We start from the raw sequence: 24142 nt of genomic DNA on the forward strand, positions 1-24142 counted from the left end.
AGAAGTCCTGCATCAGAGAATCAGAGACTTGCCCATACCATACCATGCCATGCTATGCCATACCAGACCAGGCCAGGCCATGCCAGGCCATGCCATGCCATGCCATGCCATGCCATGCCATGCCATGCCATGCCATGCCATGCCATACCATACCATACCATACCATACCATACCATACTCATTGCTGTCGAGTCGATTCCAACTCGTAGTGACCCTGTAGGACAGAGTAGAACTGCCCCATAGCGTTTCCAAGGAGTGGCTGACAGATTCGAACTGCTGACCTTTTGGTTAGCAGCCAAGGTCTTAACCACTGCACCACCAGGGCTCCAGAGACTTGCCCAGCTATGACAAAAGCTGTTCCTTGTTTATCTTGCCATTCTTCTTTGGGAATAATATCCTGGTTTGAAGCCCCCACAGTGTAGAGAGGATATCAGGAGAGTTGTTGTTGTTAGCTAAAGTCTTGGAAGAAGTACAACCAGCATGCTCCTTAGAAGCAAGAATGGCAAGACCATATCTCACATACTTTGAACATGTTATCAGGAGGGATCAGTCCTGGAGATGGACATCAGGCTTGGTAAAGTAGAGGGTCAGCGAAAAAGAGGAATACCCTCAACGAAATGGATCGACACAGTGGCTGCAACAATAAGCTCAACATAGGAATGACTGTGAGGATGGAACAGGAGTGCGTAGTGTTTCATCCTGTTGTACATAGGGTTGCCGTGAGTCGGAACTGACTCAATGGCACCTAACAACAGCAACAAAGTCTAGTTGACTCCAACTCATGGGGACTTTGTGTACAACAGAACAAAATGTTGCTTTGTCCTGAGTCATCTTCACAATTGCCAGCATGTTTGAGTCCATTACGGTGGCTATTGCACCAATCCATCTCTCCAAGGTCTTCCCTCTCCCTCATTAACCCTCTACTTCACCAAACATGATGCTTTCCACTAATAATTGATCCCTCCTGATGATATGCCTGAAGCAAGTAGGTCTGTTAGTGTTCTGCTGTGATTCATGAGATTTTCACTGGATAATTTGCAGAAGTAGATCACTAGGCCTTTCTTCCCAGCTTGTCTTAGTCTGGAAGCTCCACTGAAACCACCATGGGTGACTCTGCTGATATTTGAAATATTGGTGGCATAGCTTCCAGCATCATCACAACATGCAAGTCACTACAGTACAACAAACGGACAGACGGGTGGTGGATCAGAAGTGTAGGATTCAGGAATTCCTGGGTCCCTGGCTTAATACCACCTGATAGCACTAAACCTCATTGTAACCGTCAGTTTTCCTATGCCTCTTAAAGTGTGATGCTCAGAACCAAACTGAAAGCTTACCTTGGAAAATACAAGATGTTCTCTCTGTAAGCAAGGCAGGGACATCACAGACAGGAGTCCCACGACTTCTCTGCCAGAGACAGATGAGGAAGTGTTGCTTGTACCTATTGGTCTCCCTCCTCCTTGCCTGGAGGGAGTGGCTAAGATGAGTGATAAATGAGTGCTGGGTCTCCTTCCTATCCAGGCTATTGATCTATGGGCAATGATGGGAGGACCTCTGGCAGCTTGGAGAGATTGAATTGGGTGTGTTCAAAGAAATAATGTCAAGAGTTACACCTACTGAGGTGGAGAGACTTGTTCATCCGAGGGGTGAGTGATTTGTCCAGCTTGATGCCATGGCAGCACAAAGCTGGTCAGCTCCGTCACTTTCCAAGCATTTGGTGGAATAAATGTTAAAACAATGATAGTGGTTTCTAATGCCAGAAAAGGTGGAAGTGGGCAGCGAGTAAGAACGAAGAAGCAGATAAGAGTTGCTGAAGAGAAAATAGCATCGATATCCCTAAGTGTTTGGGAGAAAATGTGGCAATAACTACCAAAATTAAAAGCATACCTGCACTTTGATCCAACAATTCCACCTTTAGGTATTTTTTTCCTGTAGATATGCTTGCACACATGGGCAAAGGTGTATGTACAAGGATATTAATTGCAACTTGGTTGGCAATATCCAAGACAAGAAATAGCTTGTATTTCCATAAGCAGAGGACTGGTGACATCAAATATGATATATGTGCATGATGGAATACCATGCAGCCTTGAAGAAAGAATGAAGTTGAGACATATTAAGAAACAACGTACTTCCATTTTTGAAAAAATAAGTCTACACATATGAATATGCTGGTAAATGTTTAGTTATTTCTGGAAGGATACACATAAAACTGGAAATACTGCTTACCTCAAGTTGGGGGTAGTGATGAGGGAATAAAGAATGAGGAGGAGGGAGGCTTATTGTTTGTCCTTTGTATACCATTTTGCATCATTTAAATTCATTATCATAAGCTTGTGCTACATTTTCAATAAAAATAGGTCATAATACAAAGGAAGCACATGCCTTCTGCACATCTGCCAAACACTGGGCTTCTCATTGACCCAGATATTTATTGAATGCCCATTGTTTGCAGCACATTGTGCTAGCCTAGAGGGAGGAAGAGGTGGAAAACACGTGGATCATGTTTCATGGAACCTATTGTCCAATTAGGGAGAGAAATACGCACATGTAGTTATTCTACAAGTTAAAGGAGGGAAGAAATGAATCTTGACTAGGCAACTGGAGAAGATTTCTTGAGCTGATTTGTAAAGTAGTCAGATTTTGAAACCTGCAAATGGATGGATGGGGGCCAGAATTCCAGGTGAAGAGAAGAACATGAACCAAAGATCAGGAGTGGGAAATGTAAAACTACGTTGTGCCACCCTAAATGTACCTACTCATCTGCTCTCTGTATTACTAGACACATTCTCCTTTGGGTCAAGAGTCATCATTTGCTTTCAGGAGCTTTTGTGAGGATGCAATCCTTTTGATTGCGATATGAGAAGATAGATTCACTGGAGGCGTACTAGTAAACCAGATTTTGGGGGGAGGCGGAGAGAAGGGCCCAGGTTTGCAGCATTGGTCAATTTCCATGGTATAAGTACTCTCACAAAATTTTCACCTGAACAGTTTTGTTCAGGGCTGACTTTTCTTCCTAGAACAGGAACATAATGAACTAACCTGATACATGGAAAAGAAAACTGGGCTCATCCCATCCATGTACACTAGATTATCTGTGTGCACATGGGCAAGTCATTTCCCCTCTGCAGGCTTCAGGACTCCAGGACCCCAGGACCCTTTCAGTGTGACAGTTTCCGTGTCTGTGAATCTGCATGCTCGGTGAAGCCCCGACTGCCATCATAGTAAGACATGAGGGATGTATTAGTTTCCTACAGCTGCTATAACACAATACCACAAACTGCATGGCTTAAAAGAACAGAAATTTGTTGTCTCATCTTTTGGAAGCTAGGAGTCCAAATCAATGTATTGGCTGAGCCATGATCCTTCTGAAGCTCTAGGGGAAGATTCTGTCTTGTCTTTCCCAGCTTCTGGGACATTTCTTAGCTTGTGAATGCATCTTCACATAGCCATCCTTCTTCCTTCTCTGTGTCTCTCCTCTTTTATAAGGACACCACTCAGATTGGATTAGGACCCACTCTATTTCAGTATGACCTCATGTTAATTTAACTGATAACATCTTTGAAAACCCTATTTCCAAACAAGGTCATGTTCACAGGTACAGGTGGTGACGGGGAGGTTAGGACTTTAACATATCCTTTTTGGGGAACACAGTTTAATCCATAATAGGGAAAAACTGGAGCAGCAAGGTGGGTTTATTTATTTTTACTCCATCTGGGAGAGACAAAGAGAATCAGAGCAACAGAGGGCAAAAGAATGGTTTGTTTTTGTGAGTGGGGCCAGGGAGTGGAAGATGAATTAGGGAAAAACAAGACAGAGAATACTTGTTATTATATCATACATTCGAAAAATGTGAGTCTATACTGAAAGCTCTTTAGTGGGGAGCCATTGCCTCCCAGCAAGGTCCAAGTTGTTTCACATGGTTACAGGGGTCACCATTCTCTGTCTTTCCATACCTGTACAGCCTCCTCTCCTGAGTCCTTCCCTGCCCCTGTGTCACACAGGTAAGTCTCCAGGAGCAGAGCACTGCTTGCTAACACACTGCAAGTTTGGGTCCCCCAGTCTGTGCACAGACCTCTGTCCAGAATGCTTTCCCCACCATATCTGCTTGGCAACCTTCTATTCATTCTTCGAAATCCTGCTCCAGCATTTAAACCTTTTCCTTAAGCCTGTCTTACAGAGCAGCCTCCCCTGGATCTGTCTTCAAATAGAGATGATCACTTTTTCCCCCGAACTGCTGATTCTGTGTTCTGGCCACTTTAATGTCTATGGGGCAATTTCCTTGCACATTCTGTTTTTATCTCTCCTACTTCTTGTGCGCTCCTCAAGAGCAGGAAACAATGATGACATGGTGGAGCTGGTGTCTGGCTTCCAGACACTGGTAAGACTAGGAAAGGGAAGCTGCTCTTTTAGTCCTCACCCCAAGACTCCACCCCCAAGACTCTATCCTGAGAAAGAGAGGGTGGGTTGTGCCAGCAGCATGCAAAGACTTGTTGAAGGCCAACTAGAAGCACTGATCTGCCAAGTCTGAAATTGTTTTTAGCTAAGCCCCTGAGGGAATCTGAGCCAAGCTCTCAAAGGCCAGGGGGGTTGTAATGATATTGTCAAATCAAACCAAACCCACTGCCACATAGTGGATTCCGACTCATAGTTACCCTATCGGACAGAGTAGAACTGCCCCACAGGGTTTCTAAGGCTGCAGTCTTTGCAGAAGCAGGCTGCCACATCTCTCTCCTGAGGAGCAGCTGGTGGGTTCATACCAATGACTTTTGGTTAGCAGCAGAGTGCTTAAGCATTGCACCATCAAAACAAACAAACAAACAAAAAAAGCACCTGTTGCCGTTGAGTCTGGCTCTGCCCCATGGTTTCCAACATGCGACTGGTGGATTTGAACTGACAACCAGTAGATTTAAACTCTTAAGCACTGCACCACCCAAAAGCCATTGCCGCCAAGTCAATTACCACTCATAGCGACCCTATAGATCAGAGTAGAACTGCCCCATAGAGTTTCCAAAGGGCATCTGGTGGATTTGAACTGTTGACCTTTTTGGTTAGCAGCTGTAGCACTTAACCACTATGCAACCAGGGTTTCCTACTGCACCACCAGGGCTCCTTAATGACATTGTAGAGCTAGGTAAATTAACACCTGGTCCAAGATGGCTCCATGCTGTGCTCCAGTAAAGTCACTCCAACTCTCTGGAAAGGAGAGCCCTTCCCCAGCTCCCATACAAATCCAGCCCATTGTTAAGAGCTGAAGTGGATGCTGTAATGTGTCACCCAGATCCGCCTCCAGCACTAAAAGATTTACCATTCCCTCTTAGGAGCCCTGGTGGCTCAACAGTTAAAAGCTCTGCTGCTAGTCAAAAGGTTGGCAGTTCGAACCAACCAGCAGCTCCGTAAGAGAAAGATCGCTGAGGGAGCAGACGATCTGCTCATGTAAAAATTACAGCCTCGAAAACCCTATGGGGCTTGTCTACGCTGTCGCATGGGGTCACTATGAACCAAAAATTGACTTGACAGAGCCTGAGAACAACTTGCTTCCCTCCCCTTTCTTTGTCTTCCTTCAAAAAATGCTGATCTCCAGAGTTTGTTTCAGAGAAACTCAATCAATAAGGGCAATGTAGCCAGCTGTAATTAACTAAAAAGAGCAGACTGGTCAGAGCTGGTGTGCCTGAATGGTGATCTCTAGGGACAGTGGTAAGAACTGAGACTTTGAGCAGGAGGTTGACGTTAACAGGGTGACCAGGAGAGCCACAGGGAAGACTGAGATTGATAGACCCCAGAAGCGGTGGGTAGCCCCAGCCACCAAGCAGTGGCCTGCCTTAGCCATCTGTGATGAATTTAGTGCAGCTGGGAGGTGGCAGTCAGAGTGGGTCGCACTTCTAGAATCACACTGGTAGAGTTCTCACCAGCATGATACTGTCCCAAAGGATATTCTTAACTGAGTCGGAATTAACTCCACAGCAACTAGCAATGACACATTAGACTCACCTGGGTGCTTTTCAAAACTATTGATTCTAGAACCCCACTTTAAGGGTTTCTGACTTACTTGGTCTGGGATCAGACCAGGGGCCTTGGCATGTTTTAAGTGTTCCCTGGGGAATTTTAACGTGCAGCTAGGGTTAAGAACTACTGGTATGGAGGAAAAGCAATAAACTCTGGAAGCAGACAGAGTTGAATTTGAATCCTGGTCTTACTAGTGGCTGGGAAACTTTAGGATGCTAGTTAATTTCTCTGAACTTCCATTTTCTCATCTGTAAAATCATGTAAATAATACAGAAATGCTATAAGGGTGACATGGAAATAGTAATAACCATGATGGTGATAATGACCTTCAATCCATGGAGCTATTACCATATCATTGTATTATTATTTGTATTCATACTTGGCCTTTTGCTCCTCTTTCTCCACGGTGTAATGACATACAGTGTTCTTCCTTAGCCCCTGCCTCATTATGGGGGAATCCTCTTTTCTTACTCTCGTTGCAGCTACCCAAAGTCCAGCAAATTATGGCTGCAGCTGCTGCATGGAAAATCAATGATTCTTTTAGGGTTGACCAGATGACCAAACATTGGCATCAGTGATCATACTCAGAATAAGATGACACTGCCAGGTGTGTGGCTGCTGTGTGAGAAAACTAAGCAGGGCAGGTGTTGCTCATACACAAGGAAAGCAACAAGGTCCAGGGTGCTTAAATGCCTGCTGCAGAATTGCAACCATTAGTATGTGGCTTTGGACAGGTCCGTTCTCCTCTCCCTCCTTTTGCCTGAGTTTCTTGCTATGTAAAATGTGAGTGACTGACCTGGATAAATGGCAATTTTTTTCAATTTGGTGCCACTGGTTCTGTCTCCCACTGCCCCAGGAGATGACATCTTCTCCTCTTTTCCTTCAGTGGCCACAGACAAGAGCTCTGTGGGACACTGCTTCAGAGTAGGAGTCCTGAGAGTCTGTCTGTCCTGGTTGCTACCCCATACCCTAGTAGCGCCCCCGCTTCCTGTCTGTGATGTGATGGATCAGTTTTGTGTGGCCTTTCTCACCATGGTCTTATAACTTCCACCCAAGTGATTGGATGGGACTGTGCAAATAAGGTAATTGTGGCCAACCAAGGGGATTTGTCAGCTTTGCCATTCTGCTAGGCTTAAAACGAGCCATCCTAGCAGCAGGAAGGGAGTGTCTCACCACCACCAAGAAAGAAGAGCCAGGAGTAGAGTTTGTGCTTTGGACCCAGGATCACTGTGCTGAGAAGTTCCCAGAAGCAGGAGATGCAGAGAAAAAGAGCTTTAACACTGGCGACAGCAAGAAGCAGTGGTAGAGAAATGGTGGCAGTAGAGGCAGGAAATCAGCAGGAGAAGGCATGGCAAGATGGGAGTGCACAGAGCGAGAAAGCTGAGCGCCTTCAGGCCGAGGCTTACTGGTGGAGCAGTGTGCCTTGGGGCACTTACCAGCAGAGCTAAAACAGCTTTATAAAATTTGCCCAAGCAGGGTAGAGGCCAAGGGCCAGAGAAAGTGTGCCTGTGGTCATGGCTGGGAAGACACTATGCTGATAGAAGAACCGTATTCTGAGTGTTCCTGAACGTGAATTGCAACCTGTTACTTCCCTAATAAACCCCATAATCATGAGCATTGTCTGTGAGTTCTGTGTGGCCATTGCAATGAATTATAGAACTCAGCATAAAGTAGAGAGTTCTGTGGGAGGGACCATTTGTATCAGAATTGGTAAAGATGGCGGACAGAGGAGGCATGTCCGACCTCCACCTCATAGGAATCAGCCTTGGGCTGTTGATCTTGATTCTCCTTTCTCCTTGTGGAATTAGAGGAGGTCAGATGTCGCCCACCCCCCATGCCATTTTTACACCACCCAAGGGTTGCAAGTTTCCCCATTTCTCTGCCTGCCATCTAGAACTTTAAATAGCCTCCAGCTCACTATGTAGCTGCCAGAAGTTGTAATTAAATAATGTCCAGCTGTCAGGAAAGCTGTTATAAATGATCCTTTTGTCTGCATCACTGTCTGGGAAGCCAGGAAGGAGAAAAACCAGAGGGTTATAAATATGAAGGGCAGAAGTTTAGAAAGAAACTGGGGGCAACAGTTTTTAGGGACCTTTAAAACCACTGGAGGGATTAAAAAAGTGTAATGAGTCTATGGAGGTCCCAGCCCTGGCTCAGTGGCTGGAATCATACATGGGGTAATGTGAGAAGGATTTGGGAAGCTGGTGTCCTCATCTGGAGCTGACTTTCCCAGGCTGCAATTGGCAACCCCTCTAAAATCCAGAAGGAGCCCTGGTGGCACAGTGGTTAGAGTGAGTGACTGCTAACCAGTGGCTCTGAGGGAGAAAGATGTGGCAGTCTGTTTCCATAGAGACTTACAGCCTAAGAAACCCTATGGGGTCACTATGAGTCAGAATCAACTAGACAGCAGTGGGGTGACATGAAAGTAAAAAGGGCAGGATGAGTGCTGCCAAACCAGAAACAATTCTCAGATCAACTTTCATTATTTTCTCTCTTTTTTTCATTCTTCTTTTTTGCCTTACTTCTTCTCTTTCAACAAACACTCTTGACTGTCTTACATTTGAGAGCCTTCTCTAGACGAGGAATATGGAAAAGGAAATTGACATGTTAAGTGCTAGACTATTTATGTGCATTATTTTATTTAATTTCCACAACACACCTTGGAAATAATTATTCTAAAACCCAATATTGCAGATGAGGAGACTGAGACTCTTGGAAATTAGGAGACTTTCCCAAGTCATACAGCTGTAATTAAAGGGTTTGGGGATTAGAATCCCGTTAGCCCATAAGAACAGAGGTTTTATCTGTTGTCTTGTTGGGGTACAGCATGGTACCTGGAACACAGGGACCTTGGGAAATATTTATGGAAGGAAGAAGGGAAAGGAGAGAAGGAAGAAAGAGGACACCAACTCAGTTCCATCAGACTTTAAAGCCCAGGATCTTTTTATCATGGCATATTGTCTTTGGAGAGTACAGATAGGCAAGCATAAACCAGAGAAATGTATAAAACATGTTTTTTTTATTTTATAAAAATTTTTTAAAAAAGGGAAGGAGGTTGTGAAAATATGCACAAAAATTACTTGATTAGGAAACAGAAAGTTAGTTTAAAAAATTACAGGGGAGGTGGAGGAAGAAGGCTATGGGTGTTCAGAGGAAGGAGGGATAAGTTCCAGGAATGAGGTAGTGTCTTAGACATCTAGTGCTACCATAACAAAAATACCGCAAGTGGATGGCTTTAACAAGGAGAAATTTATTTTCTCACAGTCAACTAGTTACAAGTCCAAATTCAGGGCATCAGCTCCAGGGGAAGCCTTTCTCTCTCTGTCGATGCTGTAAGAAGGTCCTTGTCCTCAATCTTCCCATGGTCGAGAAGCTTGTAAGGCGCAGGGACCCCGGGCCCAAAATATGCACTCTGCTCCTGGTGCTGCTTTCTTGGTGGTATGAGGTCCCCAACTCCTTGGTGCTTCCCTTTCCTTTATCTCTTGAGAGATAAAAGTGGTGTAGGTCACATCCCAGGGAAACTCCCTTTACCTGGATCAGCTAGGTGACCTGGGTAAGAGTGGTGTTACAATCCCACCTTAATCCTTTCAACATAAAATTACAACCACAAAATGGAGGACAACGACACAATACTGGGAATCATGGCCTAACCAAGTTCATACACACATTTTTGGAGGGACATAATTCAATCCATGACAGGGAGTTTCACAGAGGAGGCTTGAACTATGAGTAAGACTGGGACATGGAGAGATGGAGAGCAGGGAATGTTGATCAGACGGAAGGAATACATGACCTACCAGGGAGGGGACAGACAATGATCAGGGCACTTGGGAACCTGAGCCTGCATGGAGTCCTGGTGAGTATCCTGGGTTTCTGAAGTATTAATTGGGCAATAGAGTCCTCTCTCCCATGGGCGAGTGAGGGGTGCTCAGGGCAAAAGAAATCCAGAGTGAGTGAGCCTGAGTCTGTGAGTGTGTGTGTATGTGTGTACATGTGTACCTGCTGAGATGGGTGGTAGCTGGTGCTTTCTTTTGAACTTTGGTGCCATGAGTCCCAAGTGAAAATGTATCTGTTTCCTGGGTGCCATCTGTCAAGTTCAGCAATTAACCTCTATCTGGGCATTTGCAGAGATCTGCAGACAGCTTCTGCAGCAAGAAAGGTGCTGGGTGGCTCCCAGGATGGGCATATTTTGGTGGCAAGAGGACTCTGATCCTGGCCCACCCTAGGAGTTGGGGTCAGGTACCAAAAAATGTGGTTTTGGCCATAGGAGGTACAGCAAAGGGACTTGGGAGCTGGAGTTGTCTCGTTAAGGGCAAGACGTCTGCCTTCACTTCTGCTCTTTGATTATCCCCCGCCATCCTGCAACCTGCCATTCTCAGGAGTACACAGCACCTAGCCCAGTGCCAGGAGGCAGTGAAGTCTTGTTGAAGCTGTTGTTCAGCTGTCCCTTGCTTGTGCTAACATCTCCTGGGAGCAGCAGGAACCCAGGTCACAGGAACAAATAGTGTAATCGCTGTGGGGCTCATTAAATTATTATATATTATATATATATATATGAGTCGGAATCGACTCAACGGCACTGGGGTGGGATATATAAATTAATATACCTCTGTGGATAGGCAGCCTAGCAACATCCCCAAAGGCCAAATGGAAACCCACAGAGCCATTTTAAGAGACATGGATGCTCATGATGAGGCCTGAAGTGGAAGGATTCAGGATTACCTTGATAAGAGCCCTTTCCACCATACCACAAGAGCCCAGCCAAAGTCAACTGTCACTTTCTGGTGAGGAGGTAACCCTTTGGCCACAGCAAATACTTGGCTGTTCCACTGGTGGGAAGACCTTGGAGCCAGTTTTAGAGTATGTGGTGTAGGCCATTCTCCACATGATAGGATTCCAGGGGCAGGGTGGAGCTAGGTGTTGAGTGGGGATTCGGAATTGAGCATATCTGCTAGGATGGGCCCAGACAGATATCCCTCTAATTTGCTTGGGTGGCCTTGGGCACCTCTCTAAATGTCCCTGGACCTCAATTTTCTCATTTGCAAACATTCAAAGGGTATGTAGTGAGCACCTACTTTCTGCCAAGTACTGCTGGGATGGGGAGTGGGCAACAGATAAAAATGTATGATTCCTGCCCCTGTGGAAGTAAATGAGTAATTATACAAGTAAGCACATCATTGTACACAATTCAATCCGTAACAGCTGGGGAGTCAGGGAAGACCTCTTTGAGGACGTGACTTTTAGCTGATAGTTGAAGGGCAATTATACTTTATCTGAACCAGTCTTGGAGAAAGAGCTTGTACGCAGGCCTTGAGGAGGGGACTAGGTTAGTAAGTTCTAAGACCTGAAGTTAGGCCTGCCTGGTCAGAATGCGGTGAGCAAAGAGCAAAGTGGGATGACATGAGTCTGGGAGCACGGATGAAGAGAGGGCCCCATCATGTAGGAGCCCATCGGCCAGGGGAAGGATTTGGGACTTTACCTCATGACTGTGTGAGGCCATGGCTCTATTTTAAGTAGGAGTGTGATGTTTGAATTCACATGCTAAAAATAAAATAAAGTACAAGAGATGAAAAAACAGCAACCGCTATCACAAAGCTACTTCAACCTTCATGTTGTTGTTGTAGGTGCTGTGGAGTCAGTTTCAGCTCATGGCAAACCTATGTACAACAGAACGAAACACTTCCCGGTCCTGTGTCATCCTAATGATCGTTGCTATGCTTGAGCCCATTGTTGCAGCCACTGCGTCAATCCATCTTCTTGAGGGTCTTCCTCTTTTTCCCTGACCTTCTACTTTATCAAGCATGACGTCCTTCTCCAGGGACTGGTCCCTCCTGACAATATGTCCAAAGTATGTGAGACAAAGTCTCGCCATCCTTGCATCTAAGGGGCTTTCTGGCTGTACTTCATACAGGCCTTCACACAGGGGATAAAAAAAGAAGACTCAAACAAGTATTTACATGTTACAGAGTCTACCCCATGGGAATAATCTGCTACAAGAACAAAGAATTATGTATTAAAGAGTCATTATGGTTAAAAAGGCCAAAACTACTCTGGCTGTTGTGTAAAGATAATAAACCCTAATGTATCTTGCCTGCTTCAGAATCAAATGAGAGAAGGGTGTGAAAGGACTGTGTAAGTGGTAATGTGTAGTACACATTTGAGAGGAACCTGAAATTTCCCCATCCCTCCATCCCCTACCCTCCCCCAACAGCCCCTAAAATGCTAATTGTCCCAGGAAATTAAAGCATTCAATCTATTAAAAGGGAAATGCCCCGGGGGGGGGGCAACACTTTGAGTTAAGCAAGACAAAAACAGGGCCTCAGCCCCAAAGGAACAACAAACAGTGATTCTCAACTCTGATGTGATAGCTGGCTCCTTGGGTGGCACAAAAGGATAAGAGCTTGACTACTAACTGAGAGGTTGAGTGTTCAAATCCATCCAGAGGTACCTCAGAAAAAGGCCTGGTGATCTGCTTCCAGGAGGTCACAGACTTGAAGACCCTATGGAGTGTAGTTCTACTCTGCAACACATGGGTTTGCCATGAGATGGAATAGACTCAACAACAACTGGTTTGGTTTTTTGGTTTCTGGTATGGTAGCCAGCCTCCAAAATGGCCCCCAAAGATCCTCACCTCATGGTATACAAGCCTCTGTGCAGCCCCTCCACATGAACAGGGTATCCTGTATAGTCAATAGGATATTGTGGAAATTATGGAGTATGACTTCTAAAGCTAGGTCATCAAAGCCATTGTGGCTTCTGTCTTGCTTTCTCTTTTTGGATCACTCTGGGAAAAGCCAGCTGTTATGTTGTGAGGATGCTCAAGCAGACCTATAGAGAGGTTAATGTGGCAAGTAACTGAGGCCTCTTGCCAAGAGCCAGGTGAAAGAATCATCTTGGAGAGAGATCCTCCAGCCCCAGCCAACATTTTGACTGCAACCTCATGAGAGACCCTGAGCCAGGACCACCCAGCTAAAAGGCTCCTAGATGCCTCATTCATAAAAAACTGACTATACAGGTTTGGAAACCCTGGTGAAGTAGAGGTTAAAAGCTATGGCTGCTAACCAAGAAGCTGGCAGTTTGAGTCTACCAGGCACTCCTTGGAAACTCTATGGGGCAGTTCTTCTCTGTCCCATAGAGTTGCTATGAGTAGGAATTGACTTGATGACAATGGGTTTGGTTTGGTTTATACATGTTTACTGTTTTAAGCCATTCAATTTTGGAGTAATTGTTATACAACAATACAATTGATCTGTTGCCATTGAGTCGATTCTGAATAGGGCAGAGTAGAGCTGCCCCACAGGGTTTCCAAGGAGCAGCTGGTGAATTTGAACTGCCCACTTTTTGGTTAGCAGTTAATCTCTTAATCACTGTGCCACCAGGGCTTATACAACAATAGATAACTAGCATGCCCGGGGAGCTTCCAAAAAAACTGATGCTCAAGTCCCATCCCTACAGATTCTGATTCGTTTGGTCTGGGGTAACGCAGGCATATATATGTTTAAAAGCCACTAGCCAGGACTCTAATGTGCAGCCAGGATTGAGGACCACTTGACTGAGTATCAGGCAGGTCAAAAAACAAGAATTAGGTACACGGTGCCTGTTGCTGTCGAGAGTTGATTCCCACTCATAGCCATCCTATAGGACAGAGTAGAACTACCCTGTATGGCTTCAAAGGCTATAAATCTTTACAGAAGTGGACTGCCACATCTTTTCCCTGCAGAGTGGCTGGTGGGTTCCAACTGCAGACCTTTTGGTTGGCACCTGAGCACTTAACCACTGCACCACCAGGGCTTCTCTGGTACAGGATAATGCCTCAATTTCCAGAGCTAGAACTAGGTTTAAGCTTACTGTTCTATTCTGGGGGAAGAATAAAGCCCAGTTTGTGGATCGGAGACCAGCAACACAACAAGCTGTAGCCAGGTTGTCTTAGTGTCCACCGAGCTACACAGGCTTCTGTATCATGTGATTCTTAAATTTCTCTAAGGACACAGGCCTATAGAAGGGGATCAAGTGGCCTTAGCTGAGGGGAGAAGAGGGATCCAGAGCCAGGCATGTAAATCCATATTCTTCAGACGAGAGCTTTAACTCATGAACCCTCAGAATGAAGGTGTCCAGGTCGTCCAGTCCTCCAAAGATGGACAGCCCTCCAGACTCTCTCCAACTGCCATTACGTTTCCTGTCCAGAACACATAATGTTCTCTTTAAATCCTATGAGCAATGATGACAACTGATTCTGTGAACCTTTGTCCTCAAATTTCCATGACTAATGGGATATTGTTCCATCTCTGAACAATAACTCAGGAGGCCCAATTGTCTCTTTGCTCTCCCCGATGTTATCTCCCCAATGAAACCTGCAATAAAATAATTAAAATGATTGTAAAGGGAGTCCTGGCAGATGAGAGATGCTGATAGGAGCAATAGAGGTTGAAATTTTAGCCAGCCTCTCTCAGCCCTGCATGTCAGGGGTGAGTTGGGTGGTCCCTCATGAATCTCCTACAAATGAGCCCTCATATCACCTTGCATCTGTATGATATCTATGATTTCAGAAGCATTGACAGATATTTTTTGAGCACCTGTTGCATATGAGGTGTTGGAGATACAGAAGAGAATAAATAAGACCTCCTTCTTGATCTCAAGGAGCTTGTAGCTTAGAGATAAATGAGAAAACAGATAATACAGTTTGATGAGTGTTGTGATGGAGTGAAACAAAGGACTCTTGTGAGCATGTATCAGAGGTACCTCGCTCAACCTAAGAAGGTTTTGGAGGAGGTGATATGGAAGTATTTCGATATCTAGGCAAAGATGGAAGGCAGACACTATAAGGGGAGCAACAGATGCATGTTTGTGGGAGCATAGGCATTTCAGGGAACTGTAAGCCACTCCTCATGAGTCTAAATATTTTCATGGGAACTATGGCTTGAAGGGAGTCCCAAGGAGGTGCAAATGGTTAACATGCTTAGCTGCTAATCAAAACGTTGGAGGTTCAAGTCTACTTGGGGTGCCCTAGAAGAAAGGTCTAGAAGCTTACTTCAGGAAAATCAGTCTTGAACTTCCTGTGGAGTACAGTTCTACTCTAACACACATGAGGTGTGTCAGAATCAGCGGACTCCATGGCAACCGGTTGACTATGGCTTAAGAGCGTGACTGAAGGGTAACTGGTGAGTAGTAGCCTCTTTAAATTGAGTACCAGGTTGTATACAAAAGAGAAACCAAACAAAAAACCCAAAGAGATGCAGTGGGCAAAATTCACTGTCTGTAATACACATCCCTGACTCAATCGTACTCCATGTCCACATCCTGCTTTCTTTTCATTGTCTCAGCCTAATATTTGCTCCGTCCCAGTCTCCGGAACCAGGATTGTGATTTGCCCTTTCCTCTGCTGCTTGGCTGACTTAAACCCTGGCTCCTGGTTGGTCTCTTCCTCTTGCCTCCTGCTTAAGTCTTATGAAAACTGATCTCCATGTGATCAACTTCTCTGATTCTGTGACAGCCCTCGGGGTCATCTCTTATGAACTGCTCCACAGGTAGCCTTAGCCTTTTCAAGAGTTTAATGGGAGCAGTGGCTGGGCAGAGGAGGCCTCGGAGGGCTGAAGTCCAGATGTCTGAGGGAGTTCCAGGAAGAGTCAAATCTGGAAGGGACGTGAGGTATAAAGAATAGAGTACGCAGGGTTCAGAATGCTGGAAACGAGGTGGGGGAAAATCAGCCCAAAAATACAGATTAATAAGCATTATGGAATGAATTCCCCCCGCCCCCCACCCAAAGAACAAAATAAAGGGTTGGGATCCTAACCTCTATACCTGTGGATACAGTCCTATTTGGAAATAGGGCTTTCTTTGTTATGTTGATGGGGCCATATCAGTGTAGGGTGTCCCCTAAACCTACCATATTTTTACACAAATAATGCATGTGTTTGCCAACAGTGCACCCCTCTCCCCCTGCACCTTATTTTCATAAGCATTATATGTGCGGTCACATTATGTACCTGGGCGCGTTATTTGCGAAACATGCGGTAATCACTTCTGACTTATAAAAAGAGTAGATTAGACACAGAAGTAAGCAGACACAGGGAGAAGACAAATGCTATCTGATGACAACAGAGGCAGATGAATCAACAGGCCCAGGAAGTGCGAGTATTGCCGTCTACTAGACCCTGAAATAGATACGCACCTCTCCCTAGAGCCGTACCCTGTATTCAGACTTCCAGCCTCTTGAAATGTGAGAAAATAAGTTTCTGTTCTTTAAAGCTACCCACTGGTGATATTTCTGTTACAGCAGCCCTAAGGTAACTAAGACAGTAGGTCAAGGAAAGGTTAGGAGTGCCTGGACAGTCCCCCACTTCCTGTCACTGACCTTAGAGCAGTAGCCACAGATGCAGATGCCTTCAGGTGCTGGGAAGATAATGTAAATAAGTCAAGTGGTCAGTGAAACAGGGCAGGGTGCTGGAGCCCTAGCAAGCTGGAGAGCTCATGGTACATCTGATGGGGGTAGCTGCTATTTAGCCTCAGCCAATTATTGGCATGCGGGAATCAGAGTTTAGTATAACCAGGTATTTTCCATTTCTCAAGATAATAAAAACATCTGGATTTTAATGGAAAATAGTTGGCAGTTGTCATGGATTGAAAACATTGATACTGAAAATATCTGTCAACTTGGCTAGGCCATGATTCCCAGTATCGTGTAACTGGCCACCATTTTGTCATCTGACGTGATTTTCTATTGTGTTGTAAATCCTACCTCTAAGAGGTTGATGAGGCAGGATTAGTGGCAGTTATGTTAATGAGGCAGGACTCAATCTACAAGATTAGGTTATGACTTCAATCTCTCTCTCTTTTTTTTTTTTTTTACTGGGTTTTCAATCTCTTTTGAGATATAAAAGAAAGAAGTGAGCAGAGAGACAGGAGGACCTCATGTCACCAAGAAAGAAGCACCAGAAGCATACCTTGTTCTTTAGACCCAGGGTTCCTGTGCTAAGAAGCTCTTTGACCAGGGGAAGATTGATGACAAGGACCTTGCCCCAGAGCCAACAGAAAGAGGAAGCCTTTCCCTGGAGCCGGCACCCTGAATTCAGACTTCTAGCCTCCTAGACTGTGACAGAATAAATTTCTCTTTGATAAAGCCATCCACTGGTGGTATTTCTGTTACAGCGGCACTAGATAACTAAGACAGCAGTTAATTTACTTAAACAACAAACAAACAAACGCATGTAAAGAAGACAAAAGCAGCATAGTGTTTTAATTTTGCCATATCCCTACATGAAGACAGAGTAACTAGAGACCAAAACTAAAACCCATGGACATTTACAACAAGTGAGATGATAAGATACCCCCAAGAACCCTAAAACACAAGTGGGTAGAGAAAAACCTCTAACAACCATTAAGACCTTTGAGGTCTCAGCATCTATGTGGGTGGGAACAGAGGGAAGCAGTGAGGTATCTGATAGACTGAGAAAAAGAGATCCCCTAAATAGCCAACAGATAGATATTCATTGACATGGCAATTTGATAATAACAGTTGAAATTGGGAAGGATTCCACCCAATCCAATAGTGAGTGAGTACAAAGGGTCTGTGGCAAGCTCTGAAGTAATAGAGGAGTCTAGCCCTATGAATTCTCAATTCACCAGACAAGGATTTTCAGCCCAGGATGGGTCCCTACACTGATGAAAAACTGCTGGGAGTTGAATAAAAAGCAAAAAGAATAGGGATAATAGAATCAAAAGAAAGAGACCCACCGCCATCAAGTTGATTCTGACTCATAGTGACCCTATATGACAGAGTAGAACTGCCCCATAGGGTTTCCAAAGCTGTACATCTTTATGGAAGCAGACTGCCACATCTTTCTCCCTTGGAGCGACTGTTGGGTTTGAACTGCCAACCTTTCAATTAGCAGCCAAGGACTTAATCACTGTGCCACCTGGGGGAAGGGAAGGAAGTTAGGAACTATCAGAAGACAAAGTGCCATGACTTTAAATACTATACAAAAAAAAAAAAAAATGAAGCTCTATGAAGTTAGAAAAGCTAACCAGGCTACCTTCAAAAAGTTTGGGAAAACTACATTCATATAAAAATAAACATCAGAAAAGTATTGAGGGCAAAACCTACACAAAATCATTATATGAACAAAGAGAATAAGGTAGAGAATAATTTCTCTGCAGATAGTGAAAGTATCCCAGAAAGACACATGTCCACAAAACAGATCAAAACTAAAATTTACCCTTTAAAAATGAGCTAAAAGACATTTAAAAAAAAGTGATATAAGAAAAAACAAAAATGAGAATTAGAAAAATTCAAAAACTACATGATGAATCACAGAAAAGAGAATTAGAAAAAAAAGGAAAAAAATTTCAGAAATGAAGACAAGTAGAAGGAACATAAGAGGAATAAATATAACAGATAATACCTTGAGAATAATGGAAGGTAAAAAAGGAAATCCTTAAAACTCAAAAAGAAATGAAAAAAGAGATAAAAGTGACTTGAAAGAAAATGACAACATTGAGCAGAGGTATAGACGATCTAATACATGGATAGTAGGAGTCTGAAGAGAGAATCAAAGCAAGAAGATAGAACAAATACCAGAAAGTATAATGTAAGAAAATTTTCCTGAAATTAAAAAAAAAAAAGACCTGAACTTACATATTAAAAGAACATAAACACATGGCATACCTGAGAAGTTGAGCCTGCATGACCAATAACAAGACATGTTCTAGTAAAATGACTGCATTTTAAGAAGAAGGAAAAAAAAAAAAGACGTCTAGTCAAAAAGAGGAAATGGTTTATAAGGGAAAGAAAATTAGGTTAACATCAAACTTTTTGTCAGCAATGCTTTATGCTAGGAAGAAAAGGAATGACTTTTTTTTTTCAATTTTTGTTGTGTTTTAAGTGAAAGTTTACAAATCAAGTTGGACTCTCATACAAAAATTTGTAAACAACCTTGCTAAAAAAAAAAACCTTGCTATGTACTCCTAATTGCTCTCCCCCTAATGAGACAGCATGTTCCTGCTCTCCTCTATTTCTTTTTGTGTCCATTCGGCCAGCTTCTGACCCTCTCTATCCTCTCATCTCCCCTTCAGAGAGGCGAAGCGAACATAGTCTCATGTGTCTACTTGATCCAAGAAGCTCATTCTTCACCAGTATCATTGCCTATCCCATAGCCTAGTCCAATCCCTGTCTGAAGAGTTGGCTTTGGGAATGGTTCCTGTCTTGGGCTAACAGAAGGTCTGGGGACCATGACCTCCGTGGTCATTCTAGTCTCAGTCAGACCATTAAGTCTGGTCTTCTTATGAGAATTTGGGGTCTGCATCCCACTGCTCTCTGGCCCCCTCAGGGGTTCTTTGTTGTGTTCCCTGTCAGGGCAGTCATCCGTTGTACCCAGGCACCATCTAGCTCTTCTGGTCTCAGGCTCATGTAGTCTTTGGTTTATGTGGCCCTTTCTGTCTCTTGGGCTCCTAATTACCCTGTGTCTTTGGTATTCTTCATTCCCCTTTGAGACAAGTTGATGCATTTTAGATGGCTGCTTGCTAGCATTTGAGACCTCAGGTACCACTCTCCAAAGTGAGATGCAGAATGTTGTCTTAATAGATTTTATTATGCCAATTGACTTAGATGTCCCCTGAAACCATGGTCCTCAAAACCCTGCCCCTGCTACGCTGGCTTTCAAAGCATCCAGTTTATTCAGGGAACTTCTTTGTTTTTGGTTTAGTCCAGTTGTGCTGACCTCTCCTGTATTGTGTGTTGTCTTTCCCTTCACCTAAAATAGTCCTTATCTACTATCTAATTAGTGAAAACCGCTCTCCCTCCCCCCTCTCTCCCTCCCTCCCTCCCCCCGCAGTAACCATCAAAGAATATTCTCTTCTCCCTCTAAACTATTTCTTGAGTTTTTATAATAAGGAGTGACATTTTTAAGATACTTGAGGAAAGAAAATATATGTTGAGGATTTTATATCCAGAAAAACTGACTTTCATATACAAAGGCAAAAATAACTATTATCGACATGTAAGAACTCAAGGAATATTGTTCCTATGAGCTCTCCTTGAGGGATCTGCTAGAGAACAAGTTTCAGACAAGCAAAACGACCAAAGAGACACTGATATTAAGCATTGGTGTTTAGCAGTAAATGCATGTTGTTGTTGTCGTTGTGTGCTATCGAGTCAATTCCTACTCATAGTGACCCTATAGGACATAGTAGAACTGCCCCATAGGGTTTCCTAGAATGTAATCTTTACAGGAGCAGATGGCCAGGTCTTTTCTTCTGTGTAATGGCTGGTAGGTTCCAACTGCCGGCCTTTTAGTTAGCAGTCAAATGGTTAACCATTGCACGTTCAGGGCTCCTCAGTCAATGCATACCCATACCTGTACTCATTGCTGTCAAGTTGATTCCGACTCATTGCGACCCTATAGGACAGAGTAGAACTGTCCCATAGGGTTTTCAAAGCTGACATTTTGGTTAGCAGTTGTAACTCTTAACCACTACACCACCAGGGTTTCCATTAAATGCATAGTTGCTTGTACAACTAAGACTGAATAAAGATTAAAAGGGAGAGAATATAGTCTGCAATGCAGAGTGCAGCTACAAAATATTGGGGGACAATGAGGAGAATATATGTAGAGTTTTAAAGCTATTTTCAGCAATCATATTGTGGGGGTGGTATTTGTATTGTTTTCTGAGAATGTTGGGTAGTATGAGATAAAACAAATTATTAATGATGGGATATTCTAACTTTATTATCTCCTGTGTCCTCAAGAAGCCAGATCCTCGGTTTGGAAGAAAGGAGATACAGGTATAATAGTGAAGAGATGATGTAAAACCCAGGAGTCCTGAGTTTGAATTGGAAGTACCAGTATCAGTACAGTATATGGATTTCCTAGTTCTGTCCACTGAAAGGCCTAGAAACAACGACCAACCCAGCATCAGTGAACATCTCTGGCACACAGGTTATGTACTGGGAAGCAGGGCCTTTTGATAAATGGCATTGTCTTAGTTATCTCGGGCTACTATAACAGAAATACTACAAGTGGGTGGCTTTAACAAACAGAAATTTATTTTCTCACAGCTTTGGAGGCTAGAAGTCCGAATTCAGGGTGCAGGCTCTAGGGGAAGGTGAAATGTACAAGATGAATCTGGAGCATCTTGTCAGACTGTAGAGTGAAGAAATTATCCAAGACCACTAGAATCATGTTAAGGATCTTAAAGGCCAACTTAAAAAGCTCCCACTGGTCAAAGATGAGTCAATTTGAACTTCAATGAGGATAATAATGGAAATGGTTTAAAACCCACACAATATATTTAAATCCATTTGTTCATAATTATATTTAAAAGCATATAATTTGTCAACTTGGATAGATGATAGGCAACCATTTTAAGATCCTGAAATCTGGTAAAGAAAGGAGAGAGATCAAACATTTATCTTGCGTTCCTTATATGAACTATATCAGAAATGTCTCTTTATAGAAGTATTCCAACTAATAAATTAAAAACAGATGATAGAATCGAAAATAATCATTTATACTAATAAATTTTTGAATCTAGGCATTAAGCATCCATAGCTTCTAACATCATAATAAGACAACCAGACTGTAATTGCCTCTTGATGTACCTCTTGTAGCCTAGGTAAAGGAACCAAACCTGAGTCTGACCAGGCCTCTGGATACAGTTGTCCATTTACAGGAAATACAGGTGACAGAGGAACATACTAAACTGCACAAATAAATATTCAGCAAAACCCAGGCTGTTGGAAACTGAGGTCAGATGATTTAGGATCTTCAACAAATAAGTTCTAAGAAAAAGAAAATGATGAATATGCAACCTGTAGATTAAAAGTGATTTAATACACATAACAATATTTTTTAATTGTATAAGACTAAACCATGGTAACTAGGGATGCACACTTGGGTGACAAACTATAAAGAAATTACAAAAAAACATGAATTGTTTGTTGCAAAAGTCAGGGTATAGTTACTTTGCGGGGAGCAAGGTGAATGGAAACGGCACGTGGAAGGGGATCCTTGGGGTCATTGGCAAAATTCTATTTCTTGATCTGGATTTTGGTTACAAGAGTGTTTGACTTACAGGGATTTCTTCAAGCATTATATTTATTTTGTGTGATTTTTCTATATTTGTTTTATTTAAAAAAAACCTTTTTTTTTTTTAAAGCCCACATATATGTAGCTCAAAGACAACATATCTGCCAGGCAACCCTGGACATTGAGACTTCTAGGTGGAAATTCTGCCTTGGAGAATTGGGTGTTAGACATAACATGGGCTCGCAACTGCATGTTCCCTCTGGGCTTTGGACATTTGAAGCAGTTATCCAATGACCAGGTAGAGCTCAGGAGAGTAAACCACAGGCTTTTATTCAGCAGCCAAGAATGAGCTGAATAACACAATACGACTTGTCCCAGATTACAGTGCTCCCTACATTTGACATTTCCACTTCATTCTAACCAGAGCGCTCTGGGTCACTCAGAGCTCCAGAAAATGTCACCAAGGGATGCATATCTATTCTGGTGGCTCAATATTGCTAGATGAGTTCCAATACACAAAATTTCAGGGTAATTGTGGTATTTCTATCACAAAAAGATTCTTCCCTTTAAAGAAGGGTTCAGCCTCAAGGTTCCTTTAAATAGCAGCTTGCTGGTTAAGGCAAGCAATTGTTTACAGAACTCTAATTGCTTCACAGGGTGGAAAGATGTGTGGGCTGTGAAATGATTATACCAGCCAATGGGCAAACAGGGTATGGTTACATAAAGGGGATCCATGGTTGGGAGAGGCCATGATGTGAACAAGAAAGCAAAGAAGAGTTGGAGAATGCCAATCATTTTCTACTCCCCAAGCCTAGCTCCTCTACATAAGCTTGGATCGTCACACAGTAAGACAGAGCCTGTGCAAAAAATAATCGGTGATTTCAATACTTTTGAATCATTTTGTTGAACACATTGAACTACCCATAGCTAAGTAATTACTCAAATTAGTCATAAAAGCTTTTTTTTTTTTTTTGCTATTTTTGAACTGCTTAGCGTCTGAACCCCCTTTCTATGTCTGGAGACTTCTCTGTGGCATGAATTCTGGTGAGAAGAGACTATCCTTCACCACAAAAGAAGGAATGAGCAATTACTCACTTTCCCAGTCTATTTTGTGGCTAGAGAATAGGCCTATGACCTGAGCCAACCAATCAGAAACACTCACTCCAGTCTTGGCTACAGAGAAGCAATGGTGGTCAGAGCTTTTGTTCCAACGGCTTAGGCCAGTAAGACCTCCACCCTCTGTGGCTAGATCTGTGTGGGCTAGGGAGCACAATCAAAGTTTGGCAATTTTCAGGTCCTCTCTGGTTTTTACTTTCTTCTGGGCCTTCTCAAGTCTATGCTGCATGTTTGAACAGCCTTCATTCAGGCAGAGATGTGTGGAGAATGAATCAAGCCTCTCTCTGGCTCTTTCATTCCCAGGATCTCCTGTTAATTTCTGGCTAGTTCTCTGGTCTGCTGCTCCCCTCACGTGGAATTGCAACCTGAGGCTAGGAGAGCTGCAGACTTCCTGTTCACACTGGGCAGGGGTGTTTTTTGTTTTTGCTTTCCACTCCAGATCAAGTCAGCCCCTCTGGCAGAAAGCTGCTAGTTTTCAGGACCAGTGAGAATGCCTCAGACTCCCACAGTTCTTACCTGAAATTCAGCATAAATAAACTCTTCTCAATTTGTTGTTGTCTTTGGTTAATTTCCAGTGTCCTGAAATGGTTGTTTTTGACCCTTTTGTCTAGTTTTATAGTTACTTTTTGCAGAGAGGGTTTGTCACCTTCTTCACTCCTCAGCCAAAAGTTCCCTATAGTCTTTAAAAAATTCTGACTGTGTGACCTGTTGGCTAGGCTACTTCTTGCTTTAAAGGTGCCACTGGGCATATGGAGGCCAAGGAGCATAAGCTCCTGACTTTTGAAAGAGCCAGGAGTAGAAATGATGCAGAGGAAGGTATAGGTTTGGGCAATGGAACGACAGAGAGGTGATGGGAGACCAGGAGATGATGGAGATAGTGAATTGTGAAACAGGGACATGCAGGTGGGGGAAAGAACTGCATGCATCATCTATTGGAAAATGACAAGTTAAAAAACAAACAAACAAAAAACCCCAAACCTATCTTCCTATCACCTTAATGC

The sequence above is a fragment of the Elephas maximus genome, chromosome 19, assembly GCF_024166365.1.
Source record: "Elephas maximus indicus isolate mEleMax1 chromosome 19, mEleMax1 primary haplotype, whole genome shotgun sequence".
NCBI lineage: Eukaryota > Metazoa > Chordata > Mammalia > Proboscidea > Elephantidae > Elephas > Elephas maximus.